Raw genomic sequence first — 12457 nt, 5'->3', positions numbered from 1 at the left:
TTTTTGAAGGCCCTTATGTGCAGCGTGAGTGCTGTTTGTGTCCTTTGTCATGGACTTGGGACCCCAGACAAAAGAGAGAGGGTTTTGATTTTGCAATATAAGACCTTGGCTCAAAGGTCCTTCTGCTCCTTCAAAAGCTGGGTAAAATTGGGGAAGGCATGAATCAGAGCTTACTCTGTAAGAAAGTACAAATACAATAATGGGGAAATTTCTCAGAAATCTACGAAGTCTCTTAGTTATATGACGTCATGGCTAGGAGGGAGCAAAAGGAAAAGCCCCTGGCGAGATGTTTAACAGATGACATTTAGCTCTTTTTTTTTTCCTCGAGACATGGTCTTGAGTCAACGTCTGAACCATCTGAGCTTCAGATTCCCCTGGGATAAGCAACACAGGACACACACGTGTTAAGTGGATCACTGGCCAGCGTGAGGTTCCAGAATGGGAACCGGGAATGTTTATGATATACAACAGGGGTGATGCTGTCCCCTTTAAAACTTCCTACAGGTACAAGCACACTTAAATTATGCCTGTGCAGGCAGACAGGCAGGTGTGATCAACGGATGGATGGATAATGGATGCATGAATGTGTGTGTGTGTGTGTGTGTGTGTGTGTGTGTGTGTGTGTATAGATGGATGGGTAGATGAATGGATGCAGTGTGGTCAAGATGGATGGTGCAGTGCAGGATGGGTGGTGCAGTGCAGGATGGGTGGTGCAGTGCAGGATGGGTGGTGCAGTGCAGGATGGGTGGTGCAGTGCAGGAAGGATGGTGCAGTGCAGGAAGGATGGTGCAGTGCAGAAAGGATGGTGCAGTGCAGGAAGGGTGGTGCAGTGCAGGAAGGATGGTGCAGTGCAGGATGGGTGGTGCAGTGCAGGATGGGTGGTGCAGTGCAGGAAGGATGGTGCAGTGCAGGAAGGATGGTGCAGTGCAGGAAGGGTGGTGCAGTGCAGGAAGGGTGGTGCAGTGCAGGAAGGGTGGTACAGTGCAGGAAGGATGGTGCAGTGCAGGAAGGGTGGTGCAGTGCAGGATGGGTGGTGCAGTGCAGGATGGGTGGTGCAGTGCAGGATGGGTGGTGCAGTGCAGGATGGGTGGTGCAGTGCAGGAAGGATGGTGCAGTGCAGGAAGGGTGGTGCAGTGCAGGAAGGATGGTGCAGTGCAGGAAGGGTGGTGCAGTGCAGGAAGGGTGGTGCAGTGCAGGAAGGGTGGTGCAGTGCAGGAAGGATGGTGCAGTGCAGGAAGGGTGGTGCAGTGCAGGAAGGGTGGTGCAGTGCAGGATGGGTGGTGCAGTGCAGGATGGGTGGTGCAGTGCAGGATGGGTGGTGCAGTGCAGGAAGAATGGTGCAGTGCAGGAAGGATGGTGCAGTGCAGGAAGGATGGTGCAGTGCAGGAAGGATGGTGCAGTGCAGGAAGGATGGTGCAGTGCAGGATGGGTGGTGCAGTGCAGGAAGGATGGTGCAGTGCAGGAAGGATGGTGCAGTGCAGGAAGGATGGTGCAGTGCAGGAAGGGTGGTGCAGTGCAGGATGGGTGGTGCAGTGCAGGATGGGTGGTGCAGTGCAGGATGGGTGGTGCAGTGCAGGAAGAATGGTGCAGTGCAGGAAGGATGGTGCAGTGCAGGAAGGATGGTGCAGTGCAGGAAGGATGGTGCAGTGCAGGAAGGATGGTGCAGTGCAGGCAGGATGGTGCAGTGCAGGCAGGATGGTGCAGTGCAGGATGGGTGGTGCAGTGCAGGATGGGTGGTGCAGTGCAGGATGGGTGGTGCAGTGCAGGAAGGTTGGTGCAGTGAAGGATGGATGAATGATGCAGTACAGAATGGAGGGATAGTGCAGGATGGATGATGCAGTGCCGAGTCCTGCACAGCCTAGGAAAGGACAGTGTGATATGGTTTCCTGCCCCTGGAACAGAACCAGAAGGACGTGGGCCTTGCTGGAAATAGGACTTGTTTGTATAATAATATATAATATTGCTTCATGTTCCTCCTTCAGGAAATATGCTCCCTGCTAAGGTTAATGATTCCATAATCATTAGAAACAGCATGAGTCCAGGAGTCAAGGGTATGTCTACGTTTCTCAGCAAGAAAAATGGTAAACACTGTTACCTTCAGGACAGCCCTTAAGGCTGTGAGAAAGAACTCTGAAAACATGATTTTAAGAATACGTAGTTTCTCAACTATACAAAATACAAGGATGCAGTATGAATTATATGAGGGGCTTCGTGGACCTGAAAGAACAAAGGCAGTTCTGCACTTTGAGAGCCAGCTTGTCAGAAAGATCTTAAGGAAGGAGATAAAGAGATTTAGGGAGTGGTGATCACAGGGCAAGATACCACCCAGCTAAGTTTATTGTTTGTGCTTACAAAGGCAGGCAGATTTCTGAGTTTAAGGTCAGCCTGGGACAGAGGGAGTTTAGGCGCAGGCATGGAAGCAATAGTGATCTCAGAGCTGGATCCCACCCAGCTAGCTTATTGTCTATTCTTACAAAGGCAGACAGATTTCTAAATTCATTGCCATGTCTAAAAAAATGTACTTGCTGTCCTTTTCTAAGAATCAAGGGGCTAAGGTAAAAAGATGCTGATTTTTGGGATAATCAAGAGGAAACCTGGGGTGGATGGTTGAATTGATATGTAAATAAAAGACTGGGCTTTGGTCTGTAAGAACCAAGCTATCTGGAGATCTCTGGAGAGCTGTCTCAAGCAGAACACAAGGCTGTTGGCTTGTACCCCAAGACTGACTTCCAGTCGTTCTTTCTGCTTCTCCCAAACACCCCTTCCTTAGAGCCCCTCTCCAGGCCAAGGCTGGTCCTTGGCAATGCAGTGTAGGGTGAATGGTGCAGACCAGATAAGATGGATGGTTAGCAGGGTAAAATAATTGTGCTATCTTTTGGTTTTGCTACTTCAAAATGCAGCATCGGCAGAGTGTTCTTGGCATTACCGCGTTCTTGGCAAGCACTTTGTCTCACTGAGAACTCAAAGGCTGTTCTCCTTGCATAGAAGAGCTAAGAATGGGTGACCTCCATCTCAGAGTGGCCCAGGCTGTCTGGCTGGTGGCACCTTCACCCAGTACCTGTCCTGACACCACCAGCTGAATGTTTCTAAGTGAACTTTCCTCCTCCAGTCCCTCATGTCTTTGAAGTTACTGGTTTCTCTGCATGAAACACTTTTGGTCATGTCCCCCAGACTATCATAGCTCCCTGAAGCCAGGCCAAGTCAGGTACCCCTGCCTCACACTCCCAGTGTGCCCTGAACGCCCTTCACCAAGCATGACTTTCATGGTATGACAGCTGATCTTCATGACAACTTGATGAGATCCATGATTTCCATGGAAACGCATCTCTGCATGTCTCTGTGAGGATGTTTCCAGAAAGCTTTAACTGAGCAGGGGGGGGATTGACCTCAAAGGTGGATAGGGTTCCTTGACTGAATAAAAGGGAGATCCCACACTGATTATCAGCCCATGTCTTAGGTGTCAGGCCACAGACACAGTGTGGGCAGTTGTTTGTTTCTGTTGCCATTTTCTTGCTCTCATGCTGTCTATACCCTCAACCTGCAAGTCAGCATAAACCCTTCCTTACCTTGCTTTTGACCTATATTTTGTCACAATAATGAGGGACTTAACCAACACACAGGGCATTTGAGTTTCTGGACTTTGACACTCTGCAGAAGGAGAGGGACGGGATGAGGCTTCCACAAGTCCTTGTTTGACCTGAGCAGAGGAAACAGAGAACATTTGTCTCCTCACATTTCTTGTCCTACCCTTTGATGGCCTCTCCTTCGTGGATGAGCACGTTCACTTTGTCTGACATGACTCTGTGTAGCAGAATTTCTGAGAGCTGCGACGCCCTCCTGCTGTTAAATTTGGTTGAGACTGGACGGGCCCGTCTGCCTTACGCTTGCTTGTTTTCTACTTCGGCGCCATGACCTGGCATAAATTGCCAACCCCAGTCTGGGTTTTAGGCTAACACGAGCTTGGTTTGGTGGCCAAGGCCCAGTTTTTGAGATTGGACTTCTGAGGCTCATTAGCCAGATGACTTGGGTAAGACAGTGACGAGCTGAGACTCCTTGGGCAGTGAGGAGACACCATGGCACCTGCTTCCCTCACTGGGTCTCTGTGGAATTAAATGAGAACACTTACCTGGTGTTAGGCTTTGTGCAGCATTTATAACCAACAGTAGTGCCAGGAAAGGGGGTCCACTCCAGCTGTATCAGGGCCAGGGCATCTGGATGAGATATTTTTAGTTCATTTTCATGCTTATAGAGAAACACCTGAGAGTAGGTATGTATAGAGCAAAGAGGTGACTGGAGCTTACAACATGGAGGGTTTGCGAGTATGGCCTAAGGCTGAGGAAAATGGCTAAGTGGATACACTGCTTTGATGTGGGTCTTACTCAGGGTTTCTATTGCTGTAACAAGACATGGCCAAGAAGCAGGTTGGAGAGGGAAGGGCTAATTTACCTCATGCTTCCACATTTACTGTTCATCACTGAGGAAAGTCAAGACAGGAATGCAAACGGGGCTGGAACTGGGAGGCAGAGCTGATGCAGAAGCCATGGAGGGGTGCTGCTTACTGGTTTGTTTCCCATGACTTGCTCAGCCTGCTGTCTTGTAGAACCCAGGACTACCAGCCCTGGGGTGGCCCCACCCACTAATTAAGAAAATGCTCTGTAGGGGTTGGGGATTTAGCTCGGTGGTAGAGCCCTGGGTTCGGTCCCCAGCTCCAAAAAAAAAAAAAAGAAAAAAGAAAAAGAAAAAAAAATGCTCTGTAGAAATGCCTGCAAGCCTGATCTTTCGGAACCTTTTTCTCAATCCAGGTTCCCTTTTCTCAGAAGACTCTAGCCTGTGTCAAATTGACATAAAACAAGCCAGTACACTGCACAGGACTGACACTCTGAGTTTTGAACACCAGAACCCAGGTAAGAAAGGACATGACATGCTAGCACGGTGTCTGCTATCCCAGTGTGCCTCTATTGTGGGGTGGAGACCACTGAATGGACAGAACTGTGTAGGCCAGCTAGCTTGACACAAAGCAGTTAACAGCATCTCAGACGGGTGGAGGTGAGGACCCACATCCGAGGTTGTCCTCTGAGCATGTGCATGTGCGCGCACACACACACACACACACACACACACACACACACACACACACAGAGCATAACATCGGCTCAGTGAGTTCCTGGCACCATGTGGCAGGGAAGCTATGTGGCAGTGACAGTCCACAGAACATTGCAGCAGGAAGCTCGAACAAGGTTTCTTTGTAACAAGTCTTCTATCAAGAACTAACTCCAAGCCTCTCGAGATCTACCTTAATCCCTTCTTTCTAAGGGTATACCCAATGACCTATGACCAATGACCCCACCTCCTAAAGGTCCCACCACTTCCCAACATCACCACACAGAGGACCAAATTCCCGATACATGATCAGTAGCCTGCCCAAGCAGTCCTGGGGCTGGACATGGAACCAGCCTGCATTTCAAATGGAACCTGGGATCCTTCCTGAAGAGATGCATGACCTAACTCTGCCCGGCAAGGTGTGCACTGGGGGATTCCTACCTGGCACACTCAGTGGGTTCCTCATAGCTCAGGGATCTTCATCCCACCCTGGGGCTAACTCTGGCCCACGACCCATCTTATTAAAGGACATGCAACATTTAGGTGTTGTCTGTGGCTGCATGAGCAAAGAAACCGTAGGGCCGGAAAGGCCTACAATGTTTTCTTTCTGTCCCTTTAAAGAGAAGTTTTCTATTCCCTGGTGTTGGGTGAAAGAGTCAATATCTAATTTGGCTGGCCTGCCTGAAACCTGAGCCTCGTCTCTGTCCCCTGGCTGTCCCTCAGTCCTGACACTAGTAGCTTACTTATCCAGACCAGATTACTGTGTCCCATTGTATTTCACACATGTGACCCCCCAAATGCCATTACCATAACCCAATGCCTGCTTGTATCTGACCACAGGGGAGCCTCACAAAGCCACTCCCTCTGAGTGGATAAAACTCCATGGTGCACACTGGTGGGTATGAGGCAAAATCACTTTACCCTTCTGCTATATAAATCAATGGGGCCTAGTATAGTAGCTGATTGTATCTACTGATCATGCTGTCTCCTCGTCTCCAGTGGAACTAGTGTGACCTATAGATCATGCCCCTCACCTGTTCAAACATCTCTGTGTCTCCCTCACCTGCTCAGCTGCCTCACTCGTACAACTGGAGGGTCGCTAGAACAAAGCCATCCATGCTTGGTCACCTTTGAGGGACTGATGCTCTTCCTTAATAAACCATTCTTCCCTTCCCATCCATCCTTCAGACTCCCCCTCACCCTTCAACTCCCTACACGGGCCTCTTCTGAAGTACCATGCAATTCTCCACACAGACGTGGCTATTCCCTTTTGTCATTTACAGAACTGACCTACAGCCAATGCTGTCACAGATCATCTCGGCTACATCTGGGAAGAGTGAGGAGGTGTGGGAGTGTCTTGCTCCTTACCAGGTGTGGTGTAGTATAGGATTAAAGGCACAGGCTCTGGAGTCAGGTTCAGATGTGGCTTGAAGTCTGGCTTCGATCCTGGTAGGCAGCCATGTTCAGCAGTGTACCATCGATGCTGCAGGGACTATGCTCCTCATCGTCAGTGACCTTGGGCAAGTGATCTGGGAGAGATCTGAGAGAGATATGCCGAGGATTCCTCATCTATCAAACAGTGGGCAATGACTGAACTACCCTCAAAGCTTGTCATGAGGAGCAAGGCGTGAACGATGACTACAGCGTGGGTGTAGCTAATCCGAATATCCAAACTTGAAAGTGTTCCAAAGTGAAAACCTCCCGTGGAGAATCCCACGTCCTGAAACTGGGTTCCATGCACGAAGTTGGTTAAAACATTGTGTAAAATAACCTACGGGCTACAGGTATATAGTATAAAAGAAATGAATCCGGTTGTTAAGACTTTGGACCCATTCCTAGGTTGTGTATTTGTGCGCATGTGCATGTGCGTGTGTGTATGCGTGCGTGCGTGCGTGCGTGTGTGTGTGTGTGTGTGTGCGCGCGCGCGCGCGCGCATGCGCATGCGCAGAGCACGCGTGAGGGGTATGTGTTTGTTTATCCGTCCATTCCAGTAAACCAAAATCGGAAACACTATTGTCCTCAGCATTTCAGGAAAGTATCATTCAAGCTGAACTCTAGCTGATACATTCGTATGTAGTGTTACATGAAAGTGCATATGCGTTGTGTGTGGTACATATATGTTAGGATGTTGTCTCAAGAAGTCCCTTAGAACTGGTACTCACATTCAGCTCAGCCGCTCTGCAGCCCTGGAATTGAATTCAGAGCTGTACTCTCTGCACTGCGCATGCCTAACAGCTTATGCACTCTGCACTGCGCATGTCTCATGCAGCCAAGAGCTGCAAAACACTGACCTAAACACGTGGGCTCGGACTATCAAATGCTATGAATTTTGATGTTTTCACTGTACACACAAAATTGTCTGCTCTGATGGAAACACAACAGTTTCATTATGGAGAACAAAGCCTTTGTTTATTTTTGTTCGTGCTAGCTCATCTTTGGACTGGATTGTGTGCTTGATTGATTTTTTAAAAATTTCTATTTGGGTTAACGGACCCGAGTTTATAAAAACAAACAAACAAACAAACAAACAAACAAACAAACAAACGTGTTGAATCTATTTTAGCTTAAGAGGAGGACAGAATTCCCAACATTTTTTAACATGTTCCTGAACACGTTCTTGCCATTTTGTGCTTCCTATCTATGCAAAGAGCCATTCTCTGCACCAACAGTCATAAAATAAAATTATCAATTAACTGTCTGTCCTTCCACATCTATTCACCCAAGATTCAATCTTTTATGCACCGATAAACTAGTTCACCTCACTCATCTTACACGAAAGTTTAATTTTGTCTTTAATAAGTACAAAAATTATGCGTATGTAAGAATCACTTTAAATACATTTCCGTTTGACTTGTTCTCAGGAAATATTTGCTTTGTGGATCTCCATTGTTTCCCTCTGTGTTCACATTGTGTGACAATTTCTTGGGCACGGAAGGGTTGTAAGTAGAGACTTAAAGGAGCTCTGTCTTAGAAGATACTTAGGAGTGTCTTAGATGAGATGTTAGTACATGTGCATGTGTGTGCTCGTGCACATACGAACATGTGTGCACACACACACACACATGAATGCTACTGTCACTCATGATGAACACTTTCCTGAAAGCCCCATGGCCTGGCTGGAATACATTCTGACATTTAATAAGTAGTCCTTTGCACAAAAGGTGATGCTTTTGGTTTCAAGCCTTCATTTTCTCTCCTTTACTAGACAGGGAGCCCCTGGAGGGCAGCCGATGTGCCCGGCACTCAGCATACTTTGTGAACAGTGTTGAAATAAATGGGACTGGAGTTCTTAAATTCAGGATCCTCTGCTCTCTTCCTCCTCGCTTACTTGAGTGTACGTGAGATTTGAGAAACACCCTAATGCTATCTAGTCTCCACGATGAGCTTCTGTGACTCCATCCGGATGTTAGGGAGAGAGGGAGGCAGAAACGGAGAGACCAAACCACCGCCTCTGGAGAACGAGAACTCCAGCTGACCTACAAGAGTTCTGTAATGAGCAAAAACCAATTTAAATGCAAATTGCCTATGGTGTGAGTGGGCTTCTTACTGCACAGAGAGGCTGGGAAAACATCCTGGGGCCACTTCACTATTAGACATGAGGGCTGCTTTATCCATTCAGGATTATAGTCCAAACTACTGACCAAGAGTCACATCCGTTATGGGTAGCATTCCATGGCGTAACATGGTGCTACCGAGAAGTGGGTGTCCCTAAGGGTTCCGTCTCCAGCCACAAGCCAGCGCCATTTACCGAGGCCCTAGCAGGTGACAGGTGCCGAGAACAAAGGACAAATCCACTACTGGAACTGTCCTTAGGGCTTCAAAGTCCAGAGGGCAGGTTGGTGTTAAAGCCATTCTGGCCACAATACTAAGATTTCTTTAACCATTTATTATGTATCGTGGCCAGGATGAGAAGCTATACCAGTGTATGTCTGTGTAGATGCATAACTGGGAGGCAGACACTCTTAAGTTTTATAGTGAAGGAAAGTTAGGCTTGCTGAGTGTAAGAGATTGTGTGGTTTCTGGCCAGCCTGTTGTTAGACAGTGTCCCAGTCTACCTCAGTGTCTCACAGGCAGGCTGGTTCAGGGAAGTGCCTGGAAGTTCTATGCCCAACCCCAAGTTCGTTCTAGATAAAGGCATCTGTTTGCAGGTGTCTTCTGAAGACCAGAGGTGTGAAGACCAGAGGTGCCGGTAGCCAGGATGTCGCAGGACAGGGTTTGTCATTAGCCTTGACCTGGGTCAGGGAAGAAATACTACTATTCAAAGAATCAAGGCCTCAGATTGTAAAACAGAAAATGCTTGCCCAAACCTGGGCTCACTTTCTCTCTATATGAGATGGAGAGCCCCTCTAAGTTACTTATCGCTATAAAAGAATACTACTCTAGGTCTTCAGCTACCCTCAGCTAAAAGGATACATACTTCCTCTGTGGCCACGCCCTGCCCCTTCCCTCTCACAGCCCATATCTGTTGTAACGGAGGAGCACTTCAGTTTCCTCCCCTGCATTTGTAATTCAAGGACAGTGCCATCTGCCACCCTCACTCCGTGCTCTCTGATGGGATTGGGAAAGGCTTCGTCCCATTCACATCATGGCTGAACCAAGGGCTGGCCGAATCCAATGCAGACGGCTTTGGCCTTGCAAACTGCATGCATCCCTAATCTCCTTGTGGTAGCCCAGAGCCCCTTCACTCATCCCCACTGCCCGCCCCAGCAGATCTTGACAGTGACGCTGAAGACACACATGACCTTTGCTGAGGCTCCTCAGAGTCAGGCATTTTCTCAAGCCAACGGATTATTTGCTCTGCACTACAGCTTCTGATGAAAGGACCAGTCTCAGTAGCCTCACTGTAGAGGTGCAGAAGCTTATGACATTTGCCAACCATCCACAGAGGCTGAGTCTGCCTCACATAAACATGGCCAGACCACGAAGGCTCTGTGATCCTCTGCCTCTGAGGAGCTTAGCCACTCCCTAATCAACACTAGCTGGGCAGCACCTGTTGACTCTGTCACACACTGTGTGCCAGGGAAGCTGACCGTGAGTGAAGCCCATGTCATAGGTCCCTCTTCTAGACCAGGCAGAGGTTCCAAAGCAGCTACCAATGTTGTCACCCAGAGGAAAGGCAGCAGGGGTATGAGGGAGATACTGAGTGGATGATTGAGGAAGGCCTCCTAGGGGAAGATAGGGAATCTGAGCTGGGACTAGGGGCTCTCAGCTCAGCACTGTGGACATTTAAGGTCGGACAGAGGGCTGTTCTGTACATGACTGACGTTTAGCAGTGTTTCCCTTGAGAACAGTAACACTCCCTGCTCTATCGTGATAGCCACACATAGCCGTCTCCTCACATGCTCAGGTGTTCTCCCGGAGGGGAAAGCCAGCGGCTTCTCACTAGGAGAGCAGGCCCCATGTTGCGATAAATAATAAATAGGAAGTGTGAGGCACCAGGCACCAGGCCACGCTATCTTCTGTTACTCTCTGTCTCTGGCAGTCCCTCGGCCTCCACGGCTAGCCCCACAGCGGCTCCCCATCTAGTTCCCAAGGTGGGTCGTTGCTACTCCAGTCCCATACAAAGACCGCCTGCCTCTCAGCTCTCTTGCTTCAGATTCTGTTCACATTCCCAGCAACCTGGTAAAATCAAAACTCAATAAGCTTATAATTTATCAATCAGATCTGTATCAGTAAAATCTCACCCCACAAAACATCCACACAATAAACTCACAACCAATTGATATAGATTCAAACCGCCCACCTAGATAAGACAAATTGTCCTATAAAATTCCATCCCTTATGAAATATCCATAGCTACCTGTGGCCACTTAAAGCCACACAGGTCTCAGTCGTCCTTCTCTGCCTCCACCTTGGTTCTTCCTCTTTCCCCTATATCTCTGGCCTCTCCAAAAACTCTGTCTCCGCCTTACTTTTTCACTGCCCAATCACAGGCCTTGTCTTATCTTGTGCCTGCCCTCACCTGCATATAGACATCAATCCATAGCCCTGCACCTAGAAGGTACAGTCGGGTGGCTAAGAGGCAGCTCAGGAGAAAAGAGCAGGAAGGACTTCGGTCTGGAAGATCCAACACATGCCCAGGAAGACAGCTACCTGGATGGGGCTCTCTGTGGTAGTGGAGTACTATAGACACAAGGCTAGTGGAGAGGCACTCTGAAGGCTGGGACCCCGGGGGAGCTATGGAGAAGGTCCTGAACTGCTTTTCAGAGGAAGAGGAAGTAGGAGGTAACTGAGGCTTCCAGCTCAGCATCTTTCCCTCTGTTGCTCAGGCTAAGCACCTACCTGTCATCCTGGTGCTGGTCTTGGGATCTCTCTCTTCCTCTTCCTTCCCCTCCCTCTCTTCTCCCTCCCTCCCTTCTTCTTCTTCCTCCCTCCCCCTCCCCTCCCCCTTCCTTTTTTCTTCCTCCCTTCTTTCCTTCCTCCATCTCTACCCTCTTGCTCCATCCCTCTGTCCCTCCCTTTCCCTCTCCACTCTCCCTTCCCCTCCCTTCCTCTCCTCCTCCTCTTCCTCTTCCTCCTCCTCTTCCTCTTCCTCCTCCTCCTCTTCTTCCTCCTCCTCATTTCTTTAGTCTTTGAGCATGCCACACAGTGCACATTGGTCATATTTACTCCATCTTTCCCCCTTAACTCCTCTCAGTCCTGCTCCCTCTCTATCCCCAAACTTCGTATCCTTTTTTTCTTAATTCAATAACCCATCAACTCCAATTTGTGTCACTTGTCTACTCCATGCAGGAGGCCATCTACTGGAGCACAGTCAACCTCCCAGGAGCTACAACCTTAAGAGGAAGAGGAACTGACTCTCGGCTCCTCCAGCAGCCCCTCAAGCATGGGTCTCCTGAACCCCTCCCACGTCGTGCTTGAGTTGAGTGGCTTGATCCTGTTCAGCGCTCCTGCAGGGAGCCATGGCTGCCATGAGCCCAGTGATCCTGTCGTATCCGGAAGCCAGTGTTCTCTGTGCTGCTCCCTGACCTCTGCCTCTTAAAATCTTTCCATCCCTTTTTTTGAGATGCTCCCCAAGCCGCAGGAAAAGGATGTGGCACAGATACCCTATTTGTGGCTGAGCGCCCTACAGTGGCTTAGTCTCCTCATGCTATCCCGTTGTGTGTTTCTGCGTTCCATGGTCCACTGAACAAAAACACGTCTCTGAAGAGGTCTGAGAACTGAGCCAATCTACAAGAAGACTTGGGATTTCTGATGACAGTGCCTCGCTAAGGGGCTGGTGTGGGACCATACACCTGTCATTCCAGCACCCAGGAAGGCAGGTGCTCAGGGCTGATACATTTTAGGGTTGAGACTAGCATGGGCTATGAGACCGTGTTTTTAAAATCTTCAACGAAACCTACACAGAAATTTGGGC

The 12457-nt window shown here is 49.0% G+C and overlaps 1 long non-coding RNA gene across 1 annotated transcript; it reads left to right on the top strand.

The window, feature by feature from the left end:
* Positions 1-188: 188 nt before the first annotated feature.
* Positions 189-6518, top strand: LOC134480655 (uncharacterized). Its single transcript, XR_010055306.1, has 3 exons — positions 189-504; positions 4803-4904; positions 6384-6518. It is a non-coding gene; the product is annotated as an uncharacterized LOC134480655 (long non-coding RNA).
* Positions 6519-12457: the final 5939 nt, after the last annotated feature.

Source organism: Rattus norvegicus, chromosome 10, assembly GCF_036323735.1.
Source record: "Rattus norvegicus strain BN/NHsdMcwi chromosome 10, GRCr8, whole genome shotgun sequence".
Classification (NCBI taxonomy): Eukaryota; Metazoa; Chordata; class Mammalia; order Rodentia; family Muridae; genus Rattus; species Rattus norvegicus.
Note: the sequence above shows the minus strand (reverse complement) of the source record. Positions and strands in the feature narration are given on the sequence as shown.